Source organism: Mastomys coucha, chromosome X (assembly GCF_008632895.1).
Source record: "Mastomys coucha isolate ucsf_1 chromosome X, UCSF_Mcou_1, whole genome shotgun sequence".
Taxonomy (NCBI): domain Eukaryota; kingdom Metazoa; phylum Chordata; class Mammalia; order Rodentia; family Muridae; genus Mastomys; species Mastomys coucha.
The window spans coordinates 161,788,388-161,800,311 of NC_045030.1; positions in this window are offsets into that span (position 1 = coordinate 161,788,388).

Below are 11,924 nucleotides of genomic sequence, written 5' to 3' on the forward strand. Positions count from 1 at the left end.
TATATATATACATATATGTACCCTTTATATATTTATGTATTTGGACCAATATCTGAAACAAAGACAAAAGTAAAAGAAAAGTGTCAGCTTTTGAGTTAGAACTCAGAAGAGTAGGGCTTAGTAGTAAAGATCTATGTATATATTCCATAAATATATTCATATATATTAATTCAAATATATCTCATATATGCAGGATTTATTTGAATATATAAAAAGGATATATACACACATATATTTCAGTTCTGTTCCTGTAGAACAGTGGTTCTCAACTTTCCTGGTGCTGTGACCATTTAATATAGTTCCTCATAAAGGAACCCTTTAATATAGTTCCCAAACATAAAGTTATTTTTGTTGATACTGCATATCTGCAATTTTGATACTGTTATGAATTGTAATGTAAATATTTTTAGAGATAGAAGTTTTCCAAGGGGGTTGTAACCAACAAGTTGAGAACCACTGCTCTTGAGAACTCCAACTAATAGAGACTAATACAGACTAATATGTCTAACCGAGAGACCAACCTTCAGGAAAGCTGGTAAGACAGAAAACATACTAGTGGTTACTTGGTACTAACAGGGAATAAGGCATGAACGGGCAGAGCACATAGAATTTTCAAGGCAGTGAAACTATTCTGTAACAAAACTATTCTATAATGGTGGATACCTGTCATTTTACATTTGTCAAATTCCATGGAGTGTACAACAGCAAGAGTGAAAACTTGTGTCAGTTATGAACTTTGGGTGGTGATGATGTGTCAAAGTAGGTTCATCAGTTGTGATAAATAGACCCCTCAAGTGTGGAGTGTTGACTGTGGAGGAAACTGTGCCTATGTTCATGGGTGAAGGGTGTATGGGAATTCTGTACTTTCCACTCAATGTTTCTAGGAACTTAAAATGTGCCCAAAAGTAAACTTTTAAAACATCACCAATATAAAGAATCTGGGAATGTTCTTTTTTCAATAAGGTGATAGAACAGATATATTTCTTTGGCAGGAAGCAAAGCAGATGACCTCTTAAGGTCCCTTTTTAACCTGATGTTCCTGATTTCTATGCTCTGTTGGGCATTGGAAAACCACTGGGTCTTAGGACAGGAAGGGATTTTAAGGCTCAAGTAATGGATGGATTATTTCCTCTGCAGTACAATCCCTAAAAGGTTATCTGGTCTTCAAAGAAAAAAAAATACCCACTGTCACTTTCATTATTTCAAAGCCTGGTTGAATAACTTTATCTAAAACATGTGCCCTCATTGAAACATCTGTGCCTCTATAGTTTGTTCACATTGGCCTGATACATAGTACTCAGAGAGACATATGTAAATCTTCAGGTAAATCTGTTAACTGCTTTACAGAGAATCCCAAAAATACATGTGAGGGCCTAGTCAGAGTTGGAGAGACTGGAAGAAATGAGGTATGTATCAGTAACAACCTGACAGATCCACAGAAGTCTACATAAAGTGCTGGAAGTGACTTTGAGGCTCTGGAGGAAGGATAAAAGTATGGCCTAAGTTAAGGACTGTATAGGATGACCACGAGCAAGTATGGATAAAGAGCATGTTCATTTGTTTGTATCAGGGTCATCATCAGGTTCATGGGTGTTAAATATGTCCACTCAACTTCCTTAAACATCATCACCAAGCCATTATAGGTTGCTAGCAGTTAAAAACATTCTATCTTCCCGAGGAGATCCGAGCCTTGATTAGAAGCTCACAGCACTTATAAGTCCTTCAATATTTCTCACTGCTAATATCCCTTTCTGTGATACTGATTCCTTTCTTAATTTAGCCTCCCTGTTTTCACCTGTTTCCCATCAGTACATTCTCTCTCTCCTCAGTTCTAATAATGATGATATTGCTAAAGCCCAAACCCAGGGGTAGAGAGATGGATCAACAGTTAAGAGAAATCACTGTTCTTTCAGGGGTCTTGGTTTGGTTCCAAGAACCCACATGGAGGCATAAAATTATCCTTAACTCTAGTTCCAGTAGATACAACACCCTCTTCTGGCCTCTGTGGTGTACATGTATACATTGCAGGCAAAACACTCATACATGTAAAAATAAAAGTACATGTGTATTGTAATTAAACATTTATTATTGTTGGGCGGTGGTGGCACACGCCTGTAATCCCAGCAATTGGGAGGCAGAGGCAGGCAGATTTCTGAGTTCGAGGGCAGCTTGGTCTACAGAGTGAGTTCCAGGACAGCCAGGGCTATACAGAGAAACCCTGTCTTGAAAATCCAAAACAAAACAACAACAACAACATTTATTATTGCCAAAAAGTAAAAAAAAAAAAAACCTATAATAAAATAATGTGTACATAGAAAACAACGAATACAGTTAAAACTGTTACATAAGAGTATTAAATATGGCTGATCACTGATTGAAACAACATAATGGTTTAAATACATTTTATTTGTTCCCTGTATCCTCTTGGGTGTGTTTATAATCTTTTTCCTTTTCTTTTCCTTCTTCTTTCATATATTACATCCCACCTACAGGTTCTCTTCCCCCTCCCCTCTTGCTCAGGCCCACCTACCCTCCACCTCCCCTCAGACAAGAGAAGACCTGCCAGGGAAGTCAACCAAGCATAGATTAACAAGCTACAATAAAACCAGGCATGTACCATTAAGTCAAGACAGTATGAGGCAACCCAGGTGGAGAAAAAGGATCTTGTGGAAGCAGACAAAGAGCCCTTGATCCCAGAGTTAGGAATCTTACCAAAGCACCAAGCTACTCCACTATACCATTTATGCAAGGACTTAGGTCAAACTCCTACAGGCCCCCTGATCTCTGCCAACCCTCAAGATTCCTAGCCAGTTTAGTTAATTTGGATAAGGGTTTCTCTATCTTCTTGATTTTCTCAAATAACCAACTCCTCATTTCACTGATTCTTTGTATTGTTTTCTTTGTTTCTTTTTTATTGAATTAAACCCTCAGTTTGATTATTTCCTTCTGTCTACCTGTCTACTCCTTTAGGGTGAGTTTACTTTGTGTGTGTGTGATACTTCAGTAATAGATATTTCAAAGAGATTTTAGGTGTGCTGTTAAGTCACCAGTAAGATCTCTTTAATTTCTTTAGGAAGACACAGTGCTATGAATATTTTTCTTAGTATCACTTTCATTTTGTGCTTTGGTTATGTTGTGCATTCATTTTAACTGAATTCTAGGAAGTCTTTCTTTCTATTTCTGCCTCAACCCAGTGGTCATTCAGCAGGGAGTTGTTCAGTTTCTATGAGTCTGTAAGCTTTTTGTTGTTTCCTTTGTTGTTGAAATCCATTTTTAATCCTTGGTTGTCTGATAGAATACAGGGTGTTATTTCAGTTTACTTGTATCTGTTGAGACTTGCTTTATGACTGAGTATGTGGTCTATTTTGGGGAAGGTTCTGTGAGGTGCTGAGAAGAAGGAATATTCTTTTGTATTTGGGTTAAATCTTCTATAGATGTCTATAGATGTCTATAGCATCTGTTAGCTCCATTATTTCTCTGTTTAGTTTTTGTCTGGATGATCTGTCATTTGGTGAAAGTGGAGTATTAAAGTCTCCTACTACTAATGTGTGGGGTTCAATGTGTGAATTAAACTTTAGTAATGTTTCTTTTACAAATGAGGGTGCCCTTGTGTTTGGGGGATAGATGTTAAGAATTGAGATATCATCTTGGAAGATTTTTCATTTGATGAATATAAAGTCCTTCCCTGTCTTTTTTCATTAATTTTGGATGAAAATCTATTTTATTAGATATTAGAATCACTATGCCAACTTGCTTCTTGGATTCATTTGCTTGGAAAATCTTTTTTCAACCCTTTACTCTGAGGTAATATCTATCTTTCATGTTGAGTTGTGTTTCTTCTATGCAGCAGAAGGATGGATTCTGTTTTCACATTCATTCTGTTAACCTGTGAGTTTTTATTGGGAAATTGACTCCATTGATATTGAGAGATATTAATGACCAACGATGATTGTTAACTCCTAGTATTTCATTGTTGGTAATGGTCGTGGTAGTAGTAGGTGTGTGTATTTGTGTGTATGTGTGTGTATGTGTATGTGTGTGTGTGTTTCCTTTCTTTAGGTTTTGCTGGTGTGATATTATTTACTGCCTGTGGGTTATTTATTTTTTTGGATGTGGTTAACCTTCTTGGGTTGGAACTTTCATTACAGTACCATTAGGACCATATTTGTGTATCGATATTGTTTACATACACAATATCTTGGAATATCTTGTTTTCTTCATCTATGGTGATTCAAAGTTTTGTTGGGTATAGTAGTCCATGGTCTCTTAGAATCGGCAAGAAATCTATCCAGGCCTTTCTGGCTTTTAGAGTCTCCATTGAGAAACCAGGTGTAATTCTAGTAGATGTGATTCTAATTCTTTGTATATTACTTGTCCTTTTTCCCTCACAGCTTTTAATATTCTTTGTTTGTTCTGTATGTTCAGTGTTGTGGTTATTATGTGGTGGGGAAATTTTCTTTCCTTTTCCTATCTATTTGGTGTTCTGTAAGTTTCTTGTACCTTTATAGGCATGTTCTTCTTTAGGTTAGAAAATTTTTCTTCTGTGATTTTGTTAAAGCTCAGCATACCCAAGATAAAATCCATAAACCACAAGAAACTTAATAAGAAGGAAGACCAATGTGGATACTTCTATCCTTCTTAGAAGGGGGAACAAAATACCCATGGAAAGAATTACAGAGACAAAGTATAGAGCAGAGACTGAAGGAAGGACAATCCAGAGACTGTTCCACCAGGGGATCCTTCCCATATTCAATCATCAAATCCAGAGACTATTGTGGATGTCAGCAAGTGCTGGCTGACAGGAGCCTGATATAGCTGTCTCCTGCTGTCTCCCAAGAGGCTCTGCCAGTGCCCAACTAATACAGAAGTGGAGGCTCACAGCCATTCATTGGACTGAGCACAGGGTCCCCAATGAAGGAGCTAGAGAAAGGACCCAAGGAGCTGAAGGGCTTGCATCCTTAGATTCACGAACAACAATATGAAATAACCAGTACCCTCAAAGCCCCCAGAGACTAAACCACCAAGCAAAGAGTACACATGGTGGGACTCATGGCTCTAGCAGCATATGTATAGCAGAAGAATGCCTAGTCGGTCATCAGTGGGAGGAGAGGACCTTGGTCCTGTGAAGGTTCTATACCCCAGTGTAGGGGAATGCCAGAGCCAGGAAGCAGGAGAGGGTGAGTTGGTGAGCAGGGGGAGGGGGCAGGGAACAGGGTTTTCTTTTTTTGGAGGGGAAACTGGAAAAGAGGATATTATTTGAAATGTAAATAAAGGAAATATCTAATAAAAATACTTTCTGGGCCTTTGAGCTGAAACCTTCTATTACTATTATTCTTAGGTTTGGTCTTTTCATAGTGTCTCAGATTTTTTAGAGATTTTGTGTTAGGCACTTTTTACATTTAACATTTTCTTTGACTAATATATTGATTTCTTTAATAGCATCTTCTGTGCATGAGATCCTTTCTTCCATCTCTTGTATTCTGTTGGTGATGCTGTGTCTGTAGTTCCTATTCATTTACCCAGATTTTCTGTTTGCAGAGTTCCCTCCGTTTGTGTTTTCTTTCTGTGTGTGTTTTCTACTATTTCCATTTCCAGGTCTTGAATATTTTCCTTCACATACTTTTTTGTTGTTGTTGTTATTTCTTTGCTTTCTTCCATTATGTAAAGCATTTATTGATTCCCTTCAATTTTTTGGTTTGCTTTCTACCTTTCTTTAAGGGAATTTTTTTTCATTCTTCATTGAGGACCTCTATTCTCTGTATACAGTTGGTCTGTATACCTTAAGATCTTGGGCTGGAGAGATGGCTCAGTGGTTAAGAGCACCAACTGCTCTTCTGAAGGTCCCGAGTTCAAATCCCAGCAACCACATGGTGGCTTACAACCATCTGTAATGAGATCTGATGCCCTCTTCTGATGTGTCTGAAGACAGCTACAGTGTACTTACATATAATAAATACCTTAAATAAGCTTCAGCTCTGTTGGAATATTCAGGTCTTGCTGTCATAGGATAGCTGGGCTCTGGTGGCGCCATATTGCTCCAGTTGTTATTGTGTTCTTACACTGGCACCTAGGCATCTGGGTTTGGGATGACCACTGGTTTAGGTGCTAATTTCTGAGTTTGTCTCTGCTGGATAGGTGATTTATTCCTTGGTTTCTGTTTCCTCTCAGGTCTTCTGGTCTTTGTGACCTGGATTTCTGGTGGCTGATTGTCTGTTCAGTCAACCTGGACCCAGTTGAGTAATAGGCCTAGAACTCCAGAGCATCAGTGGGCAATATTTATGACTACAAGGGACAGAAGGTGTTCGGCTATAACTCCTGGGACCTTGGCTCATGTTTCAGTCCCAACCCCCCACAAAAGTAGCAGGAGAAGTGTGTGATTTTGGTCAAGCCCTCTTATATGCAAATAAAGACTCCCAGCCCAAACCAATGAGAGATAACTGCTGTGGAAATCTGAATGACCCCCCAAAACTATCCAGGGAAGTAAAAGCACATGAAAGATCTACTCCGTTTTCTGAGGCTTTTGTTGTAAGAGCTGTAACACTTGGGAAGAGGTCTACTCTCCCAAAACGCAGCCTGAAGCTCTGCTGCACTCCTCACTGGCTAGTCGGCCTTGGCCTCTCATCCGCCAAGCCCAATCCCACTCAGTACAGGGCAGCGCGGAGAAACGGAGCAGCCTGGAAGACTTGGCAGAGACAGCCCCGCCCGTGCTTGTTTGCTTCTCTTCACTAGGGCTCTTACACCAGGTCGGCCTGAGATCTCCATGGAAGGCCTCTGGCACACCGGCCCACAGCTGATTTGACCTCTGATTCTGTAGAGAGCCTCTGTCCAAGTTGGAACCTAGGCTTCTGGCAGCTAGCTTGGCCTTTGGTGCATTAGGGGGTTTCTGCCCATGTTTGGGATGGGACATGGTGATGAGAAGGGCAATGAAGATTGGGGGTACTGAGTAAGGTCCACTGGTGGGCAGCCTATCTGTTTTTGTGGTGGTCTGGGACCAATAATTCAGCAGGAGTCTCTGCCTGAGTTTGCCTTTATAAATTTCTGGCTTGCTTGACCTACACCTATCCTTCAATCTGTAATGGCCTGCACTACTACTGGCTGGCACAGCCTATACCTGAGCAGCTGTTCTTCTTATTGGTATAGCCTGGTCCTAGTCAGCTGAAGTTTGTGTTTCTAGATGGCATGGCCTACACCTGGGAAGCAGAAGGCCATTGTAGTTGGAGGCAGGGGCAGAGGCATGGCTGCCAATGGCAATGAGGTGTGTGTGTGTGGCGCCAGGACTTGGGGGTGGGGAGAGTGGCATGGGTCTTTGGGAACTGAATCTTGGCAGGGGGGCAGTTCAGCTAGCAAGTGGGTGTTGTTCTGACTCAAAAAATATGTTTTTTTGAAAGAGAAGACCTCTTTTGTGGGCAAGAACAATGGTTCAACAGTTAGGAGTACCTTACTGCTCTTGCAGAAAGCCTGGCTTCAGTCTACATAGTGGCTCACCATCTTGCATGTAACTTTATCTTCTGACCCTCTCTTGGCACCAGGCACATACACACACACACACACACACACACACACACACACACACACACACACTCATAAAAATAAAATAAATAAATAAATATTTAGAGCCCACGTCCAGACTTGTTACTTTATACAAAACACCAATGCTTTGAAATCTGCTCATTCCCACAGCTGGGTGTATTAGCATTGGGAGATGATTATGAATTCCAGTTGTGTTCGCTGACCTTCTTTCTTCATCTCCAGATTGTTCCTACCTGAACAGGCCACAGAGAGCAAGAGTATATGTGCTCACAATAGGTTTTGTTGTGGTTTATTCACTTGTGTATGCGAAATACAACATTGTGTTTAATTTCCCAAACTAGGCAAGCAGAAGCCATCCTGCACATGCCTGTCTCCTGGCACCCTCATAATTGAGGCACCCTCATAATTGAGACAAGAAATTCCACTATCACCTCAAACTCCAAGCAATTCTAAATTTGTCTCTTTCTTCTGTACTGAACTACCCATATGGTTCTTCATCTCTCATTTGGATAATTTTCATATTGTACAATTTTTATGTTAGACATAGTGTCACATATAGCCCAGGCTACCCTCAAACACTCTATGTAGCCTCCTGCATATCTCTGCATAGTATGCCTTATGTCATAGTTTCATGTTTTATCAAAATCGAATGTTTTTCCTTAATTTTAATGTTAATATAAATTTAGACAACCCTTTACTCCCAAATTTAGTTAGTTAGTTAGTTAGTTATTTTTGTTTTTGAGACAGGGTTTTTCTGTGTAGCCCTGGCTATCCTGGAACTTGCCCTGTAAATTAGGCTGGCCTAGCACTCAGAGATCTGCCTCCTAAATGCTGGGATTAAAGGTGTGCATCATCACCACCCAGCTCTATCCCTAAATTTCTAATAACTTCTTTCCCCCAAATTCTTCCAGTGCCCAAATATAAGAGAAAGTTTTTATCTCAAAATTATCCCATCAAAAATAAATTCATTATTAAGGTTGCCATATTAAATACAGCTTCTCAATTACTTCATTTTGGACAACAAATTACTATTTGGAAAAGACACATTAACCTGAAATGACCTCAATCAAAGCTAGATTTTGATGCTTATAGAGGTCACTTGGCATGATGGAGGAAGGCAAAAAAAAAATCAACTTGAACACAGATTATGCCATTATTTCTGGAGAAATTACTTCAAACTGCAGTTCTGGGTACTGCTGAATGCAAGCCTTAAAAAATAAACTTCTTTAAAATGCATTAAACACTTAGGTTGAGCCAGATATACGGCTCTGTGAGTAAAACCACCTATCTCCAAGACTGAGGACCCGAGTCCGCTTTGAGAGAACTGAGTCCAGTAAGTTGTCACCTGTACATGTCACCTCCACATGTACACCATAGCATCCTCCTTCACTGACAAATGAGTATGATAAGAGTATAGGTGCTTCTGTCCTGGTGCTCCTCACTGTGACTAGGAAGATGAGAATAGGGCAGCACATTCTAATGCTGTCATGGTACATGGATTCAAAAAGCAGAGCAATCAAGGAAGGGCATATAGTGCCATGCTTTAAAGTGGCTCTAGGAGGAGATGTGAATGTCAAAATGCCTGTGTGGCATTTGAAACACTGTAGCATGAAATATGAGAGCAAAACCAAGTAGTTTGTGTAGCAATGCAGTTTCCATACCCTGTGCTTCAAACTGCACATGCATAACTAAAGTTTAAATTAAAATATTATAAGCAGACATTTGGCCACTGCAACTCTTGTCCTAAATGACATCTTCTCAAGTTGAAAAAGGAAAGAATAATCTCAACCTTCAAATTTAGCCAAATTACCATTTGACTTTTATTTCAGGGCCACTTATATCAGGCATATACTCTGCTCATAACTCCAGGAAAGGACAGTCTATGTTTCTATTAGGAGTATTCCTCAGCATTCTAAGGATACTTCTGCTGATCTCCTTTGTGGTCTACCTGGTGTAGACATGTCTCTTGACCTCCATTTTGTAAGTGGAAGGAGTAATTACTTCTTTTCCCTCCAACCATCTGTCCCAGTCCACATTAGCCTCATTCTGGAACTGTTACAGCATCAGTAGTCATTGTCCTCTACAGGCTCATATATGTGGAAGGCTTGCTTACCAGCTGGCAACACCTTTTTAGGAGGATGTAGATTCCTTTATGGGGTCCAGTTGGAGAAACTAGGTCATGTACATGTACACTTGGGGCATACTTTGCTGCAATTTTTACTGTCTTGCTTTTTCTGTCTTGCTCACCCACTCCTTCCACCATGGTGCTCTGCTTCAGTACAGACCCATAGAAATAGAACAAACTAAGAACAGACTGAACCCTTTCAAACTGATGTAAAATAAATCCTTTCTTTATAAAACAATTTTATTTGTGTGTATGCACATGTGCATGCTGAACACACACACTGGGGGGGTGAAGGGACAGAGAGAGAGCAAGACATGGGGGAAGAGAGAGAGAGAGAGAGAGAGAGAGAGAGAGAGATGTGGATGCCTTTGGAGGCCATCATATCATATGGACGTCATATCAAGAAGATATTGACTCAGGTGGGACCATCCTGGAGGCACAGGCCCCAGAAGTGGCAGGGTATCTAGAACAGGATCCTTTCTACCTCCATGTACACCTAGGAGGGATGGCAGATCCACAATGCTCTCTGCATCTTTCCAGCAAGTGGAGACCTTGTCTCAAAGAAGTGCTCTGACTTCAGGACTCAAGAGGGACAACTGATCCACAGAACATGGGTCTTACCAGAGGAGAGCTGATTTCCCAGAAGTGCTGACACAGGCTTACAGACAGAACCACAGGAGGAGCAAGCTCCAGCCAGAGACAGCAAGAACATCTAACACCAGAGATCAACAGATGGTGAAAGGCAAATGCAAGAATCTTCACAACAAAAACCAAGACTACTTGGCATCATCAGAACCTATTACTCCCACCACAGCAAGTCCTGGATACCCCAAAACACAGGAAAAGCAAGATTTGGATCTAAAATCATGTCTCATGATGGTGATAGAGGAATTTAAGAAGGACATGAATAACTCCTTTAAAGAAATAAAGGAGAACATACAGGTAAACAAGTAGAAGCCCTTAAAGAGAAAACACAAAAATCCCTTAAAGAATTATAGGAAAGCACAACCAAACAGGTGAAGGAATTGAACAAAACCATGTAGGATCTAAAAATGGAAGTAGAAACAGTTAATAATTCACAAAAAGAGACAACTCTGGAGATAGAAAACCAAGGATAAGGAATTCAAGGTCCGTATGTGAACGCAGTAAAAGCAATATACAGCAAACCAGTAACCAATATCAAACTAAATGGAGAGAAACTTGAAGCAATCCCTCTAAAATCAAGGACTAGGCAAGACTGCCCACTCTCTCCCTACCTATTCAATATTGTACTTGAAGTCCTAGCCAGAGCAATTAGAAAACAAAAGGAGATCAAAGGGATATGAATTGGAAAGGAAGAAGTCAAATTATCACTAATTGCTGATGATATGATAGTATACTTAAGTGACCCCAAAAATTCTACCAGAGAGCTCCTAAACCTGATAAACAACTTCAGCAAAGTAGCTAGATATAAAATTAACTCAAGTAAATCAATGGCCTTCCTCTACACAAAAGATAAACAGGTTGAGAAAGAAATTAGGGGAAAAATACCCTTCCCAATAGTTACAGATAATATAAAATACCTTGGTGTGACTCTAACTAAGCAAGTAAAAGATCTGCATGAGAAGAAGTTCAAGTCTCTGAAGAAGGAAATTGAAGAAGATCTCAGAAGATGGAAAGATCTCCCATGCTCATGGATTGGCAGAATTAATATAGTAAAAGTGGCCATCTTGCTGAAAGCAATCTATAGATTCAATGCAATCCCCATCAAAATTCCAACAAAATTCTTCACAGACTTGGAAAGACCAATTTGCAAATTCATCTGGAATAACAAAAAACCTAGGATAGTGAAAACTATTCTCAACAATAAAAGAACCTCTGGTGGAATCACCATCTCTGATCTTAACCTGTACTACAGAGCAATTGTGATAAAAACTGCATGGTATTAGTACAGTGACAGGCAAGTGAATCAATGGAATAGAATTGAAGACCTGGAAATGAACCGACACACCAATGGTCATTTGATCTTTGACAAAGGAGCTAAAACAATCCAATGGGGAAAAAAGTCAGTATTTTCAACTAATAGTGCTGGCTCAACTAGCAGTTAGCATGTAGAAGAATGCAAATTGATCCATTCCTATCTTCTTGTACAAAGCTCAAGTCCAAGTGGATCAAGGACCTCCACATAAAACCAAATGCCCTGAAATTAATAGAAAAGTAAGTGGGGAAGAGCCTCAAGTACATGGGTACAGGGGAAAGTTTCCTGAACAGAACACCAATAGCTTATGCT